A 16,968-nucleotide genomic window follows, 5' to 3' on the forward strand; every position below is an offset into this window, starting at 1 on the left:
CTGAAGATGCTTGAGGATTATGTGGAGGTGATGTTGTGACTCTTTCTGCAGGTACTTCTCATACCACAGGCTTGGTGAGGTAGTCCTGGCTAGAGGGATTGACGTCCTTCGATGTCCTCTCAAGCCTGGCAGAAATCCAGACAACTGGTTTTTGTTGTGTCCCCAGTGCCTCCCTGTCTTCCTAAACAAAAGAGCAGCCCCTCTTCCAAGCGTTTCCCATTTGCCCTTCAAAGATAGCTTGTCCTTTGAAGCTCATCTTTTGGGCCAACACCCTTGTGGCTTCCAGCAAAGGAGAAGTAAGACCTCTCATGCATGCAGGGTTCTATTGTGTCCTTTACTGGGAGTTGTTTGCATATTTCCACAGGAGGCCAGAAAGCTGCCTCAAGGATAGACCCATGTGCAACTGTGAACGTGCACAGGAGACTCTGGGCAACAAATTGGAAACTTTGTAAAAGTTGCACACTGCCACAAGTTACAATAATTTCGACTTGAGTGTTACGTCAACTAAATGTAATGAGGTGTTTGATACCAGGGAGTTTCGACTTAGATCGCACCAAGGGGGTAGCCAGAAAATTAAAATAGCCCCCACTATGAACTAAAATGCTAGTGCCACCAAGTAAGTGAAGTGAGCAGATCCCTCTCTAGACCATCTTTCTTGTCTCTTCCGTCTTTGCATCTATCCATCCATCATTTCACCCTTGTGTCCATCTGCTGATATCCACTATTTCACATTTACATTTGTCATCCACTCCTTCTTTCATCTATCATTCAGTCTTTCCCAATCCATCCATCCATCCATTCTGCCACCCATCTATCCATTCACCCATTCATCCATCCATCCACTCTGCCATCCATCCATCTAGACACTCTGCTATCCATCCTTCCCTACAGTCTGCCAACCATCCATCTACTCTGCCATTCATCCCATCCATCTACTCTGCCATTCATCCCATCCATCCACTCTGCCTTCGATCCAATTCATCCACTCTGCCATCCATCCTGCCTTTTAGCCATCAAACCATAAACTACAGCATCCATCCATATACCCACTCTGACATCCTTCCATACATCATCCATCTATCTACTCTGCCATTCATCTTTCCACCCACCCACTCTGCCATCCTTCCACCAGGAATAAAAACAGTTGAAAAGGAGGCACAGCGGAGGCCGATAAAAATGAGGAATGCAGCAGGGAACTGTGGGATGTCAAAAATGAGGTGTGCCAGCAAACTGCCTCTGAGGAAGGAGCACAATTGCTCTGAAACGCGTCAGGCAGCAGGATGGAAATAACCAGAAAAGTAACCCTGTTCCCTCTGAAATAAAGGATTTGTTAAATCACAAGTGCTTCTTCATATGCAGGGTATATTTGGTGAACATATATTTGCAGAACACTCCTTTGAACAAAGAAGCAGAGGCCCCGTAGGGGAAGCAGGAAACACCTTTAATGTAACTTTTGACTCGTGCATGGCGAATGCATTTCGGCTTATTCTAGCCTTCCTCAGCGCCCAGAGTCTATGAACAGGGTGTGGGCAAAAATGAAAGTTATACAGTGTCCTGCCGCACCCAGATTGGTTCGCCTCTGACCCCGCCTCCCAAATGGTAAATCTACTCCACCTGAAGCCAGGTAACTGCAGCGCAACTACAGGTCCCAAGATGCAGCGCTTCAATGGGGTGAGTGATACGGGGGGGATCAGGTGCATGTTGCAGCAAGGGAATGTCATCTTAGCATCCACAAGTGTCCTGTGGCTCCTTTTAAAGTGTCCCCTCCAGTCCCCTGAACCGCAAAACCTCCGAAGAAAGAACAGGAAAATAACGGGGGCTCGTCCGGAATTCCAACTTGCCAATTTATATATATATTTTTTTAAACACCTTCTCCTGCAAGAATGATGTCGGCACTCAAGTGGATTTCACTCTTTAGGAAATTAGATAATCATCTACTCGATTGGCAGCCAGACGCAGCCTTGTTCAGGACGACGAGCACCATTTTTGCAATTCATTTTATATGTGTTTACTTTTTAACAATGAAAATACGAAAGGACCAATGCGGAATAACTCCATACACCGGGGCTGGTCAAAATGAGTGCCATTTTGTAACATGCAAGTTTGTTCTTTGTTTAATACAGTGTTGCTTCTTTGCTCAGGATTTTATCCCGCTTCTTTTCTACTTATTTATCCCCTAATAAACATTTCAAGAATAATACATTTTTTAAACTCCATGAAGGTTTTTCATTGGATAATAACAACTTTTTCCATGATCATTGCATTCGTAGTAAACCTTTACTCTGTGGGAAAGTTCCCCTTAAAAAGCCTACCTCAATAGAAAAGAACAATTATAAAGAGTATGTCATTTTATTTCTCTTATCTCTTGGCTAATGCCTTTTACAGTGTAAGTCATAAAATTCCCAATATTTAAAAATAAAAAATAACTTGAACAATTTTACAGTGCAATATATATATAAAGTGCATATTTTTTTAAAGTGCATTGTGCTAATAAACATTCAGCCTCCAATTTTCTTTTGCCTTAAAATATTTCTCTGCTGCTCTCTCTGAAGAGTATATCCTATGGGGCACATTTTTCAATATAAACAACTAAACACTTCTTTATCAATGTTGAAATCATTTGGTTCTTTACGATCTAAATCCAAGATGAAGAAAGTTTCTAGTTTCCTCAGCTCTTTTTCTCTATCCCCTTCTCTTTTCTTCTTATTTACCAGTGCAATGCAACTGTATCTCAGTGATGTGGGATTGCTGTGATGGTACTTCTCATAATGTCTAGTTATTGGACAGCTTCGGTCATTATTCACTATAACTCTCATGTGTTGTAAAATTACTTTATGTGCTGGTAGTGTGGTAAATCCTACGTATAACTTTTCACAAGGACATTTTAGTAAGTGCACCACAAAACTCGATCAGCACGTCAAGTTCCCTTTTATCCTGATAGTTTTGTTAAAGGCTGTTGTTAGGGTGGTGATGTTCTCACTATTCTTACAGGCCTTACATTTTAAGCATTTTCCAAACTCTTCCTTTGGTCCAAACCATGTTGTTTTACAAGCTTCTGCTGGAAACTCGCTTCTTACCAGATACTCTCTTAAAGATTTTGATTTTCTGCAAGTGATCTGGGGTTGTCTTGTCGTTAACTGGCCCATAAGTGGGTCCTCTTTGACTAAGTGCCAGTGCTTACACAAGATCTGGTGAATTTTCATATGCTCTAAACTGTGGGGCTGATTATGATCTCATCAGGAAAGTATTCCTACCGAATCGGTTCTGGAATGCTTTCCTAACGACTCCACCACGAGCTGCCCGAACAACGGATCACGATGCAATGCATGTTAAATCCCACCGAGTCATTCGCAATACACTCCGTCCAACCGAATCGTCCGGAAACAAGCCCGATGCGACCGACTCGCTTGCAAACGCTGAACAATAGTATTCTTGTTAGGAATCAGACTCGGTTTACCCCGGGAACAGATGATGATGCATCCAGGATGGTTACTGAACTGTGTCTGTTTGTGTTACGAATGGCAAGTGGAAATTGTCAAAAACAGTATAAACAAGCATTGGCAAAACAAATTAATAAAAAAAAAATATATATATTAGCCATACCCACTAATCACCTGTATAAACGGCCAAACACATGACAATGATCCTTTGCTCTAACAGAACTGCTGAAAGGTCACAGGATTTGCCACACATTCCCTGTTGCACAAGTTACTACTTGTGTAACGATATATATGTAAGAGACATTAGTTAGTGATAGATTCCTTACCTTAGAACACAGCTTTCCAAACTTTTCATGTTGGTGACACACCTTTTTGTGAACAAAACATTCAGGGACACGGTAACGCGAGGAAGCGCAGCGAGCGAGCCCGAACCACCTATGGTGGGTTCAGGCCCCACACCCCACACACACATACCCCACCCCACACACACCCCACACACACCACCCCACAGACACACCCCACACACACCCACACACACACACACACCCCACACACACACCCCACACACACACCCCACACCCCCACACCCCACCCACACACCCCCCCACACCCCCACACACACACACACACCCCACCCACACACACCCCACACACAACCCAACACACACCACCCCACAGACACACAACCCCACACACACCCCACCCCCACACCCCCACCCCAAAAACACCCACCCCCACACACACACACCCCACACACACAACCCCACACACACCCCCCACCCCCCACACACACACCAGCCCAGACACACCACCCCACACACACAACCCACAACCAACCCCACACACAACCCCACCCCCCCACAACCAAACCCCCACATACACACCCCACACACACCCCAACACACACCACCCCAGACACACAACCCCACCCCCCACCCCACCCCCACACACACCCCCCCACACACAACCCCTCACATGCAAACCCACCCCCCCACACACACCACCCCACAGACACACCACCCCACACACACACCCACACACGCCCCCACATACACAACCCCCCACACACCCCACACACACACCCACACCCCCGACCCACACACCACCCACACACACAGCCCCCACACACACACAACTCCACCCACAGACACACAACTCCACCCACAGACACACAAAAATGCAAGTGTCCATCTGTAACACAACTGGTGCTCATGTAAAGCGCTCTGATACCTTTGGCTCTAGTTTGCTCAACAAAAAAAGTTTGGCAAAAGCTGCATGGTAAAGCGTAAAGAATGTTTTCTACCATTATTTATCAACTTATTTGCTTTCTTAGAAGAGCTCCTGCTCAAATTAAGCACTGCCCTACTTCCTTTACTTCTCATCCGTTTTCCATGGCCGGAGCCGGACACTGATTGAAGTGTCCAGCTTGTAGTCATAAACTGACTACAAGCTGGACTGTTTCTGCTTCTTAAAAACTGCTTCTGCTTCTGCTTCTTAAAAACTGCAATAGACGTGGAACCAAAACACGGTGCAGTCGAGTGGTGCGAGTCCATTCTAAAACCTCTGTATTCAGTGAGGCCACGGACAAACTCTATATGGGTTGTTATCTATTTTCAGCTCAGTTGTCTGCCTTCAGCCGCCCTTGGTTGACATACAGATGACTTCCAAGCTGCATACCAGGGTCAGCATGCTACCTCTGCAACTGCAAGCTGACATTTGGGATAGGGAGGGCCCATTTTAGGCATTTGATATTGGTGTTCCTAAAAGATAAACTCCAGAAGGGGGCGTGGTGTTGCCAAAGGCTCTTTGATGACCCCATGCAGTAGTCACGCCTAATTGGCACCTCTCAACCAGAAGCTCTTTAGCAGCACGTAGCGCCTGACACATTCACCAAAAACACTTGAATCAGCGCGTGATGAGTTCCAGATTGGTGCACGGTTTAGCATTCTTCAGCATTTAAAGGCAGCAGAACTTTCGCTTCCGGGGGCTATCTGAAGTATGGTGTGTATATTATATCCGGACAGTTTCATGTGGGCTTATTTTATGTGCGGCAGGTAATGTTATCGCATGAGGTAGTCCAGGCTATAGGATACAGAGGAGTTACTGTTATGCGTGTTGAAAGTGCAGTACTATACCTTTTCTGCTTGAATGAGAGAAGCTCTGTCTGCTCCAGGACACATTTGTACTTCCTATGTCTACGTGAGATAAACAAGCAGCCATTCTGTACTAGTATTACCTGAATCGCACCTCCTTTTCGTATTTTATAATCTTGAATGTACCAGTAACTTGTTAAAATGTAACTTTCACCATGAGTACAGTTTTACCTATTTCTATGCGACTCTCATTCCTTATGTAATTTACTTCGCTCTATTGTAAAGCGCTCTGACACCTCCCGTCGTGTGTGGCATCCCGGGACCGCTCACAGCGGCACCCGAGCACTTCACAGGTCTTTAAAGACCGTGTGCATGTTAATTGGGCTTTGTTGTCGTTTCAGCCCTTCTAAGAGCCCCTGCAGCCCGACTTGCCGATTGCCGGCAGAAGTCATCTCATCTCATCCCGCGACACACCTACGGCTGGGCCTTAGAATACCCCCAGGCGTCAGACTGGATCCGGAAAATTTTGCGTAGCAATACCCCTGCGCGTCGGCAGGCGTCGTCCGCGGCTCCGCGTCCGTCGTCGGCGTCCATAGCACCGGAATGATATAGTCAGAGTACTTAGACGCCGCCCTCCCGCGCTGACGTCAGTTCTGATACACAGTTTTTCCGCGCCAGATACGCAGAGCCATGATAGAACCAACACTGGTGCCATGAAACTAGGGCCCTGAAAGGGGATGACCTTAACCCTAGATATCGGTTCGCAGAACGGGGAGGATGGGTGGGTCGGTAAGGAATCTATCACTAACTAATGTCTCTTACAGATATATCGTTACACAAGTAGTAACTTGCGCATCTGAAAGAGACACGTTGGTGATAGATTCCTTACCTTAGAATAGATACCCCAGCAATACCAACCCCGGTGGTGGGTCTGCGAACCAATAATCACACCAGAAAGTCCTGGAGGACGGAACAGCCATAGCAGTCATCCCTCCGAACTTGGCTGTCCAGGCAGTAGTGTCTCGCAAACGTGTGCAGCGAGGCCCACGTAGCTGCCTGACAAATGTCCTGCAAGGGCACTCCCCGGCCCGGGGCAGTCGTAGCCGCCGTGGCCCGAGTGGAATGAGCCCTCAGCCCAACAGGAGGTTCCTTCTTGGCCAAGGAGTAACACGCCTGGATACACAAGATGATCCACCGAGAGATGGTCCGCTTGTGCACTGCCCGTCCCTTCTTAGCGCCCACGTAACCAACAAAGAGTTGGTCATCCACCCGGAACTGGCGTGTGCGATCCAGATAGTAAGAGAGCGCACGTTTTGGGTCCAGACGGTGGAGCCTCTCTTCCTCTTTCGAGGGATGCGGAGGCGGAAAGAAGGTGGGCAAGGTGATGGACTGCCTGATGTGGAAGGCCGTGACAACCTTGGGCAGGAAAGAGGGTCTTGTCCGCAACACAACCTTGTCCGGATGGACAAAGAGGAAAGGAGGTGTGGAAGAAAGAGCCTGGAGCTCACTCACTCTCCTGGCAGAGGTGATGGCAACCAGGAAAGCAGTCTTCAAAGTAAGAAGACGGAGGGGATAGTTATGGAGTGGCTCAAAGGGAGCACACATAAGATAAGTAAGTACAAGGTTCAAGTCCCACTGGGGCATCACGAAGGGTACAGGAGGAAACGTGTGTGATGCCCTTCAAAAACCTATTTACAATTGGGGACTTGAACAAAGATGGCTGATCAGGTAGCCTTAAGAAGGCGGAAAGGTCAGAAAGGTAGCCCTTAATAGTGCCCAGAGCAGAGCCCTGCTGGGCAAGAGAAAGAAGGAAGAGGATAAAATTAGAAAGGGGTGCAGAGAGAGGATCCACTGCCTTTGCTGTGCACCATGCCACAAATCTGTTCCACCTGCAGGCGTATACCGACTTTGTGGAGGGACGCTTGGCTGCCAGAATGATATTACAGACTTCAGGAGGCAAGTCAAATGGCTTCAACTGTCGCCGCTCAATCTCCAAGCTTGTAGGTGGAGACTGGACAGGCTTGGGTGGAGGACCGTCCCCTGCTGCTGCGACAGAAGGTCCTCATGAAGAGGCAGACGAATCGGGGGATCGACAGACTTGCTGAGTAGCTCTGGATACCAATATCTTCGTACCCAGTCCGGAGCCACAAGGATAACCTGGGCCCGATCGCGTCTGATCTTCTTCAGCACTCTGGGCAGTGGTATAGGCGGAAAGGCGTACAATAGACCGCAACTCCGCTCGTGACGAAAAGCGTCTCCGAGCGAGTGTCGCCTTGGAAATTCCAACGCGCAGAACTGATGACATTGCACGTTCTCTTCTGTGGCGAATCGATCTAACCAAGGCTCTCCCCACTGCTGAAAGAGACCTTGCGCCACGTCCGAGTTCAGACGCCATTCGTGATCCATCATGCACCGACGGCTGAGTTTGTCCGCCCTGGCGTTCAGAGAACCTGCCAGGTGTTGAACCACCAGGGTCACGCCCTGATGTTCCAGCCACTGCCAGAGGCGCAGAGCCTCCTGGCATAGGGTCCACGACCCCACCCCGCCCTGTTTGTTGCAGTACCACATGGCGGTGGTGTTGTCCGTGAACACCTGCACTACACTCCCCCGGACAGAGGGGAGGAATGCCTTCAGTGCAAGTCGGATCGCCAGCAGCTCCAGGAGGCTGATGTGGAGCTGGGACTCCGCCGGAGACCAGAGGCCTCTGATCTCCGCCTCTCCCATGTGGCCCCCCCAGCCCTGGAGGGACGCGTCCGTCACAACAACGTGCTTCGGTTGGGGTAGGGAGAGGGATCTGCCACTGACCCAATCGCGGTCCGTGAGCCACCACTGCAAATGTCTTGCAGTGCCCTCCGAGATCAAGACATGGTCAGAGAAGTTGCCCTGATGCTGGGCCCACTGAAACTTCAGGTCCCACTGCAGAGCCCGCATTCGCCACCGGGCGTGATGCACCAGAAGGATGCAGGAGGCCATCAGCCCCAGAAGCCGCAGCGTCAACCTGACCGAGACTCGGGATAAAGGCTGAAAGACCGGAATCAGAGCCTGAATATCCCGAACCCGCTGTTCGGGAGGATAAACCCGAAGCCCGAGACTAGAACCGCTCCGATGAAGAGGAGCTTTTGAGAGGGGCACAGGTGTGACTTCGGCACATTGATGGAGAACCCCAGCAGGTGCAGGAGATCGGCCGTAGTCTGGAGGTGGCTTACGACTGTCTGGGGCGAGCCCGCCTTCAACAACCAGTCGTCGAGGTAGGGGAAGACTGAAAACCCTAACCTGCGCAGATGAGCTGTGACCACCGCCATCACTTTCGTGAACACCCGTGGGGTGCTGATAAGGCAGAAGGGGAGCATGGTAAACTGAAAATGCTCGTAGCCTACCGTGAACCGCAGGTAACGCCGGTGGGCCGGCAGGACGGGGACGTGGAAATAGGCGTCCTGCAAGTCCAACGCTACCATCTAGTCTCCCAGGTCTAGGGCAGCTAGGACCTGAGCCAAAGTCAGCATCTTGAACTTCTCCTTCCGGAGAAAGCCGTTGACGTTCTGTAGGTCTAAGATAGGGCGTAGGTCCCCTTTGCCCTTCTTTGGTACCAGAAAGTATTGGGAGTAACAACCACACCCTACTTCTGGCCCTGGAACGCGCTCGATGACCCCCTTGGCGCGGTGGTATTGCGTTGCATGGCTGGAGGGGTCGTCTCGAAGGGGAGGGAGTAGCCCTTTCGGACGATTTGCAGCACCCACCTGTCTGACGTGACAGTGTGCCAGTGGGAGAGGTGATGGTGAACCCTGCCCCCCACTGGCGTCACATGGGCCTGAAAGCACGGACTAGGAGGGTTTTGAGGTGGGCGCTGTAGGGGAAGGTGTGGACTGGCATCGCCGTTGTCCCCGACCGCCGCCACGGCCGCCACCGCGCATTAGTCTGCAGTGCGTGGCTCGCAGCACGTGTGGGGGCGCCCCTTCCTTGGACACAAAAGGAGCGAAAGGCACTCGTTTGTTGGTGTGGGGCAGAGAGGCCCAAGGACTTGGCCGTAGCCCTGGAGTCCTTAAAACGCTCAAGCGCATGGTCTGCCTTGTCGCCAAACAGGCGACGGCCATCGAACGGCATGTCCAGAAGTGTGGCCTGGACATCGGCCGAAAAATTGGCAGACCTCAACCAGGCATGGCGTCGAACCGTCACCGTCGTTGCCATCGCTCTGCCCAGTGAGTCCGTGGTATCCAGCCCACACCGGATGGAATAGCGTGCTGCATCTCGACCCTCCGCAAGGGCTTGGGCGAGTTTAGTTCGGGCCTCCTCCGGACATTGTGGCAGCACTTCCGCTACCGTGTCCCACAGAGTGTGGGTGTAACGGCCCAAGAGGCACGCGGTATTGACTGACCGCAGTCCCAAGCTCAGGGACGGGAACACCTTCTTCCCGAATTGTTCGTACCTCTTGGATTCCCGATCGGGCGGGGCCGACGGGAATGCGGTCTGGGAAGTGGAGGCCGGGATAACCAGGCTCTCGGGGGTAGAGTCGATGGACAAAAAGCAAGGGTCGCCCGGGGCCGGGCGTTAGCGTCTGGCCACGTTCCTGTTCACAGGCTGACCTGTAGCGGGCTTGGACTAGGTGCCCAAAAGAACGTCACACAAGGCCTCATTCAACGGCAGCAGAGGCTCATTGGAGCACGCCTGCGGCTTAAGGACCTCAATGAGGAGGTTAGTCCTCACGGCCGCGACGGGGAGCGTCAGGCCCAAGGCCTTGGCCACCCAGTCAACACTACACTGTAGGCAGCCCCCTCCTCCGTAGCCACGGTGGGAGGGGAAACAAAGCCAGTGTCTGGCGAAGTGTCAATGCCACTGGCCTCCCCAAGCTCATATGTCCAGTCCTGTTGAGACTGGCACTCCTGTGCCAGAGGGTCCACAGACCCCTCCCAATCACCCTCGTCACCCATCTACTGAAATTCAGGGTCAACGGATGGGGCCGGTTCGTGGAAATAGAATCTCCAAACGACGTCGAGAGTGGTGCCCAGCGGCGCCGCTACCGAATTGGGGGAGGATTGGGGACGGTGCCAACAGGCGGCGCCGGGGGTGACACAACCCGGATCCGGAAGTGGATCCAGTGAGGGCCTGCCGTGCCGGGACCGAAGTTGCCGGCGGCGCCGGGGCCGAAGCTCCCGGCGGTGTCGGAGCCGAAGCACCCAACCCGCCAGGCCTTCCAGCCGGGACCGTTGGGCCCGAAGGCGTCACGGGACCCGGCTGAGGAGGGAGGGACCTCATGTCCATGAGGTACCGCTCGACCTCCTCAGGTGTCACATCGTGCCCAGGGACCGGCAGGTATGGGGTAGGATGCGGTGCCTGCGGATCCTCGGAACCGCGTGGGTGGTGTCACCCGAACCCCCGGCCGCGTCGTGCGAGCGTCGGGGTGTGTCGGAGGAACGATGATGCCGCTCCGACCTCTCATGCCTCTTACCTGAGGAAGATCCGGACGACCGATGCCGACTCCCGGAGCTACGAGGACTCCGACCCCGCGACCGGTCCTTCGACCTCCTGTGGGACCGGGACCTGGAACGGCGCAGGGCCGACTGCCGGAGCTCCAGTCGCTTGCGGGACCGCTCCCGCCTAGCCTTTGACGTCAGGGCCCGGCAGTCGGGGCAGGCACGGTCGTCGTGGTCGAGGTCTAGACACTGAAGGCACCGGCGATGGGGGTCCGTAACCGACATCAGTCGGTCGCACCTGGAGCAAGGTTTGAAACCGGGCATCCCTACCGGCACTGTAGGAGTCGAGAGACTCGAGAAAGAGATGATCAAAAAGATCAAAAAGTTTAGTCAAAAAGTGACTAAGGGGGAGAGCTTCTCCGGATCTGCGCTAGCTGGCGTGGAAAAAAGAACTGACGTAAGCACGTGAGGGCGGCGTCTAAGTACTCCGACGACGTCATTCTGGCGCTATCAACGCTGACGACGGAGGCGGAGCCACGGACGTCACCTGCCGGCACGCAGGGGTATTGCTACGCAAAGTTTTCCGGATCCAGTCTGACACCTGGGGATATTCTAAGGAAAGGAATCTATCACTAACATGTCTCTTTCAGATCTCTGCCTCATACACTTCCACTTCACCCACCACACTGAGAAGGAGTTGGTAGTGCTTGTAGATGAAATAGTCAGAGTACAGCCACACTTATTTGGGAACCAAGTCCAACAGACCCGCCTGTCCCAGAGAAATAGGATGTGGGACAGGATAGTCAACAAGGTGAACGCTGAAGCACCTGTCCTGCTCACAATGGATGATATCAGGAACAGGTACCATGATGTGCAAAGGAGGGTCAAGAAACTGCTGGCCAGAGAAGATGCCAGCAGACTGGCAGCGGCCCTCCTGCACCACTTGTGAACTTCACTTTTTGGGAGGAGAAGGTGCATGCCGCCCTTCCGCTGGAGGGCGTATATGGACTCACAGGTGCATCAGAGTCTGGTGAGTACCTACTCCACATTCCAATAATGTTACCAATTACACCCCCATAGACATCACTGTCAAGGATACATATATACAAATAATGGTATTCAAAGTAAAAAAAAACTACAGTAAATGAGCATGTGATGTGTATCAAAAAACAATAGGAGGGAGTGACCTGACAACCAAGGGGCTGGGTACTGACGTAATCAACAAAAGGAGGGCCCCTTAAGTGAAACACCTTGCATGGTAGGGATATCCAAGTACAAACACTCCTCATTTATTCCAGTGTCAAATTTCAGAATGTATATGAATTAAACAAAACATAAATTAAAATAAAAATCAATTAAATTTACCTGGTATAGTGTTCATGGAGAATTTATTATACAATTATAACAATATGCATTTAAGCAACAGGTTCATTAGGACTCCTTTCTATTGAAACGGAGCCACTTCACACCGCTACCGCTATATTCGATCAACTCCCACAATCAGGTACGTGCACACGGGGGAATTGTAGTTATCGGGTTTAAAACTCTGATAGTGAAACTTTAAGTAGATTGCAACTGACTGGCATTCTCCTGATTCAGGTTCACCGTAACTGGGGACCTGCCAAAATTGAAGATTGGGGGAAGGTTGGCAAGCTGTATAAACAAAAAAGAACCAGAACCCGATATTTGATTTTTAAGGAAAGGAACCACCGCCATCGCGGTTGATACATATCACCAGGTATGCTTTATGGAGAGATACCACTCCAATAATTGAATGTGAGCCTATTTATATAAATATATAGTAGGACTTGATTGCCCATTATCTTCCACATGCAGGGTCCTTATAATTGAATATTGTTTAAATGACAGACCGGTGCTTTCAAAAAAAGAGTTGGATACTTGAAGGTAATTGCAATATATGAGATCCAAACTTCATTGAATTTAAAAAAAAATGACCTTTGTATAAATGAAAGGCAGGACCTACACCGTTGGTTTATTTTCCTCATAGAGATTTATCGAGGTTGGGGCAACAAACCCCCCCCCTTTTTTAATTAAAGGTGGGTGTGTTTACTTCGTTTGAAGAACACACATGAACTTTGAGTTACTTGCTGACTGAAGGATAGCAATTTGTCAGGTATGTCACATGACTATAATACTCAGAGAAGAAATACAATTAATTGACCAGCAAACAACAATAAGGGTATTTCCTGCCTCTGTTTTAAGATATATAAGATTCATAAGATCTATATGAGATTATTCCACCTTGATATAGTTATTTAAAATGTTATTCAAGTAGAAGTTGCCAAAACAATTTGACACAAAGCTATGGTCAAACAGTTTCAGATGTGGATGTTTACATATACATCCCTTAATTTGTTTATATGTGTGGTATGAATGTATAATTAGTGTCAAAGTTTAGAAACTGTTTTAAGCAATTCAGAAATGTAGATCTGGTAAAATTTGTTATATAATATTATGCATGTACTCTGAGGGTGGAATTTTATTGTGCCTTTTTATTGTATTTTAGAGATACTGTTCTGATAAGAGACAACATATAGTTCCGTCTTGACAAAGGTGGTGCAACACCGAAACGCGTTGACGCATTCTTCATTTACTTTTAAATCTGAGGAACTATTAAGGGTGCTATCAGTTGACACAAGTTACCCAATAATTTGTTTCTGATCAGATTAACATTTCATGATGGTTTTCAATTGATTCACTTGTTTTTTGTCTCTTATGAATATTTTTATAATTTGTATATTATTGAAGAAATGTTGTTTTTATATTATGAATTTGTGATTTTATGTCATTCTATTTTAAAATGCATATTGTTATAACAGTATAATAAATTCTCCACGAACACTATACCAGATAAATGTAATTGATTTTTATTTTAATTTATGTTTTGTTTAATTCATATACATTCTGAAATTTGACACTGTAATGAATGAGGAGTGTTTGAACTTGATATCCCTACCATGCAAGGTGTTTCACTTAAGGGGCCCTCCTTTTGTTGATTACATGTGATGTGTATGCCATACTGAAAAACAACATACCTGTAATGAAAATGACAATTGATTACAATCCTACCATGTACATACTACTTACAAAGTCCCAGCAAGGCTTTGTGCTCCAAACACCAGTCACCAGTGTCAGCCATCTTGCCAGCACATTTATGTTCACTCACAGGTACGCTGGTTGGGATGGCTGGGAAGGTGGGTGTGGGCACAGGCCTGATGGGAGTTGTAGTCACAGCAAACACTACTCCTCCCACACAGACCAACAAGCCCACATAGAACTATGCTTACCTCACAGTGAAGGGAAATGTACGAGCAAGATGGCTGACACTGCTGTATGGTGTCTGGAGCTGAAGCTCTTGATAGGAGTTGCAGTCAACTCAAACAACAGGCACCACTGTCAGACATCTTGAATGTACACTTCCCTCATTGTGAGGACATAACTCTCCCTGGTGATCTGGTTGGTCTCGCTGGGAGGAGGAGTGTTTGCACTGACTAAATCTCCCATCAGACTCTGTCCCACACACACTTTACCACCCAGCTCACAGCACAACTGGGACTATACTGTCCCTAACGGTGACTGGAAATGTGTTGGCAAGATGGCTGACACTGGTGACTGCTGTTTGGAGCATAAGGTCATGATGGGAGCGGTGGTCAACTCAGACAACAGGCACCCCTGTCAGACATCTTGAGAGTACACTACCCCTCATTGTCAGGACATAACTCTCTCTGGTGTGCTGTATGAGCAGTGTGGGAAGGTGTAATAGGGGCCCATGCCTGATGGGAGTTACGGTGACAGTAAACACGCCTCATACCGATCACAAATAGCTCATCTGGTCCTATGGTCCCTGACAGTGAGGGGAAATGTACTTGCAAGATGGCTGACATTGCTGCATGGTCTTGAACTTGAAGGCAAATACCATCATGGCCCTGTGCCAATAACACCAGGCCTCTTGCTAGTATACTTCAATTAACTCTCACAGACTGCATAGTTCCAGGTGTGCTGCTTGGGCTGCCTGGCAATGCGTGAGGAGTACAGGGAATGATGGGAGTTGAAGTCAGTGCAAACACTCCTCCTCCCAACCAGTACCAACAGACCCCCAGGAACCATGCTTACCTGATAGAGAGTGGAAATGTACTTGCAAAATGGCTGACACTGTCGACTGGTGTCTGGACAACTACGCCCTGCTGGGAGTTGTGGACAAATAGACACCAGTCATAAGTGACAAGACATCTTGCAAGTACATTCCCACCGACTGTCAGCGAAGCCTAGTTACAGGTAGGCTTTTGGTGCTGGGTGGGAATGTGTGTGGGAGACAAGGTCTGATGGGAGTTGTAGCAATTGCAAATACTCACCCTCCACACAGCCCAGATAACTCCTCTGTGCCTAAGCTTACCTCACAGTGAGGGGTAGTGTGCTGGCAAGGTATCCAACACTGGGGATTGGTGTTGATCTTGAAGCCAACTCCCATCAAGGCACTGTGCACCAAACAAATGCAACTGTGTCAGCCATCTTATTAGAACACTTCAATTCACTGTCATGTAACCATTAGCCCAGATGAGCTGTCTAAGCTGGTTGGGAGAAGCAGTGTTTGCTGTCACTACAACTCCCATCAAGCTCTGTCAGACACATCATTTCCTACCCATCCCAAATAGCTTACCTGGAACTCTGGTTTCCTGACAGTGAGAGGCAATGTGCTGCCAAGATGGAGGACACTGGTGACTGGTGTCTGGAGCACAAGGCCATGATGGGATTTGTGGTCAACTCTGACATCACGCACCAGTGTCAAACATCTTGATAGTACATTGCCACTCACTGTGAGGTAGGCATAGTTCCAGGTGTTCTGTTTGGGCTGGCTGGTAAGGTGTATGGAGGACAGGGTCTGATAGGACATGGAATCAGTGCAAACACTACTCATTCCAAACAGCACAAGACCATCTTGAACTATGCTTATCTGACAGTTTTGAGGAATGTACTAGCAAGATGGCTGATACTGGGGACTGCTGTGTGGACAACGCACTAATGTGATTTGTGTCCAACTCAGACACCCGGCACAAGTGTCACACATCCTGATCATTAATTTCCAACACTGTCATGAAACCATACTGCCATGTGGTCAGTTATCTCAGGGTGGAAAGAGTGTGTGTAGGACAGAGCCTGATTGGAGTTGGAAATATGGCAAACACTCTTCCACCGACCCAGCGGGACCACGTACCTGACAGTGAATGGAAGTGCACTAACAAGATGGCTGATACTGTTGCATAGTATTTGGGGCACAAGCCCTTTTGGGATTTGGATTCACGTTTAACACCATGCACCAGTGTCAGCTCCCTTGCTAGTAAACTTGCCCTCACTGCCAGTTAGCCATAGTCTCAGAGGAGTTAGCTGGGCTAGGCTGGGTGGTAGGAGGAGTATTTGTAATGGCAAACACAAGGTCACGATGGACGGAGCACCAAAACTCTTCAGAAACTCACCCCAGGCCACAGATCTGGGTTTAATCCATCATCATTCTTTAGCTCATTCTACCACCTCAGTTCAGACCAATTTATATGCAAATCAGTCTTGACCCTGTGCCTCATGGGAACAGTCCAGCCGGAACTGCCAAGCCAGGTCTTCCCTGAACTGGAAACAAGCATCATGGGACCAGTTTCCGGGTAACACCCCTCTTCAGCCAGGCTAGCTGGAATCCAGTGGCAAAGTGAACAAGGGCCCCAGGCCTGGGTATACTCTGCCAACTTAGAGCCAACACAAGGAGACGATGGATGGAGCGCCAACATTTTTCAGACACTCACCCTCAGCCACAGATCTGGGTTGAATCCATCATCATTCTTTAGCTCACTTCGCCATCTCAGTTCAGACCCAGCTATATGCAAATCAATCTTTACCCTGTGCCTCATGGGAACAGTCCAGCCCGAACTGCCAAGCCAGGTCTTCCCTGAACCCGAAATAAGTATCCTCGGACCGGTTTCAGGGTGACACCCCTCATCAGCCAGGCTAGCTTGAATCCAT

Source organism: Lissotriton helveticus, chromosome 6 (assembly GCF_964261635.1).
Source record: "Lissotriton helveticus chromosome 6, aLisHel1.1, whole genome shotgun sequence".
Lineage (NCBI taxonomy): Eukaryota > Metazoa > Chordata > Amphibia > Caudata > Salamandridae > Lissotriton > Lissotriton helveticus.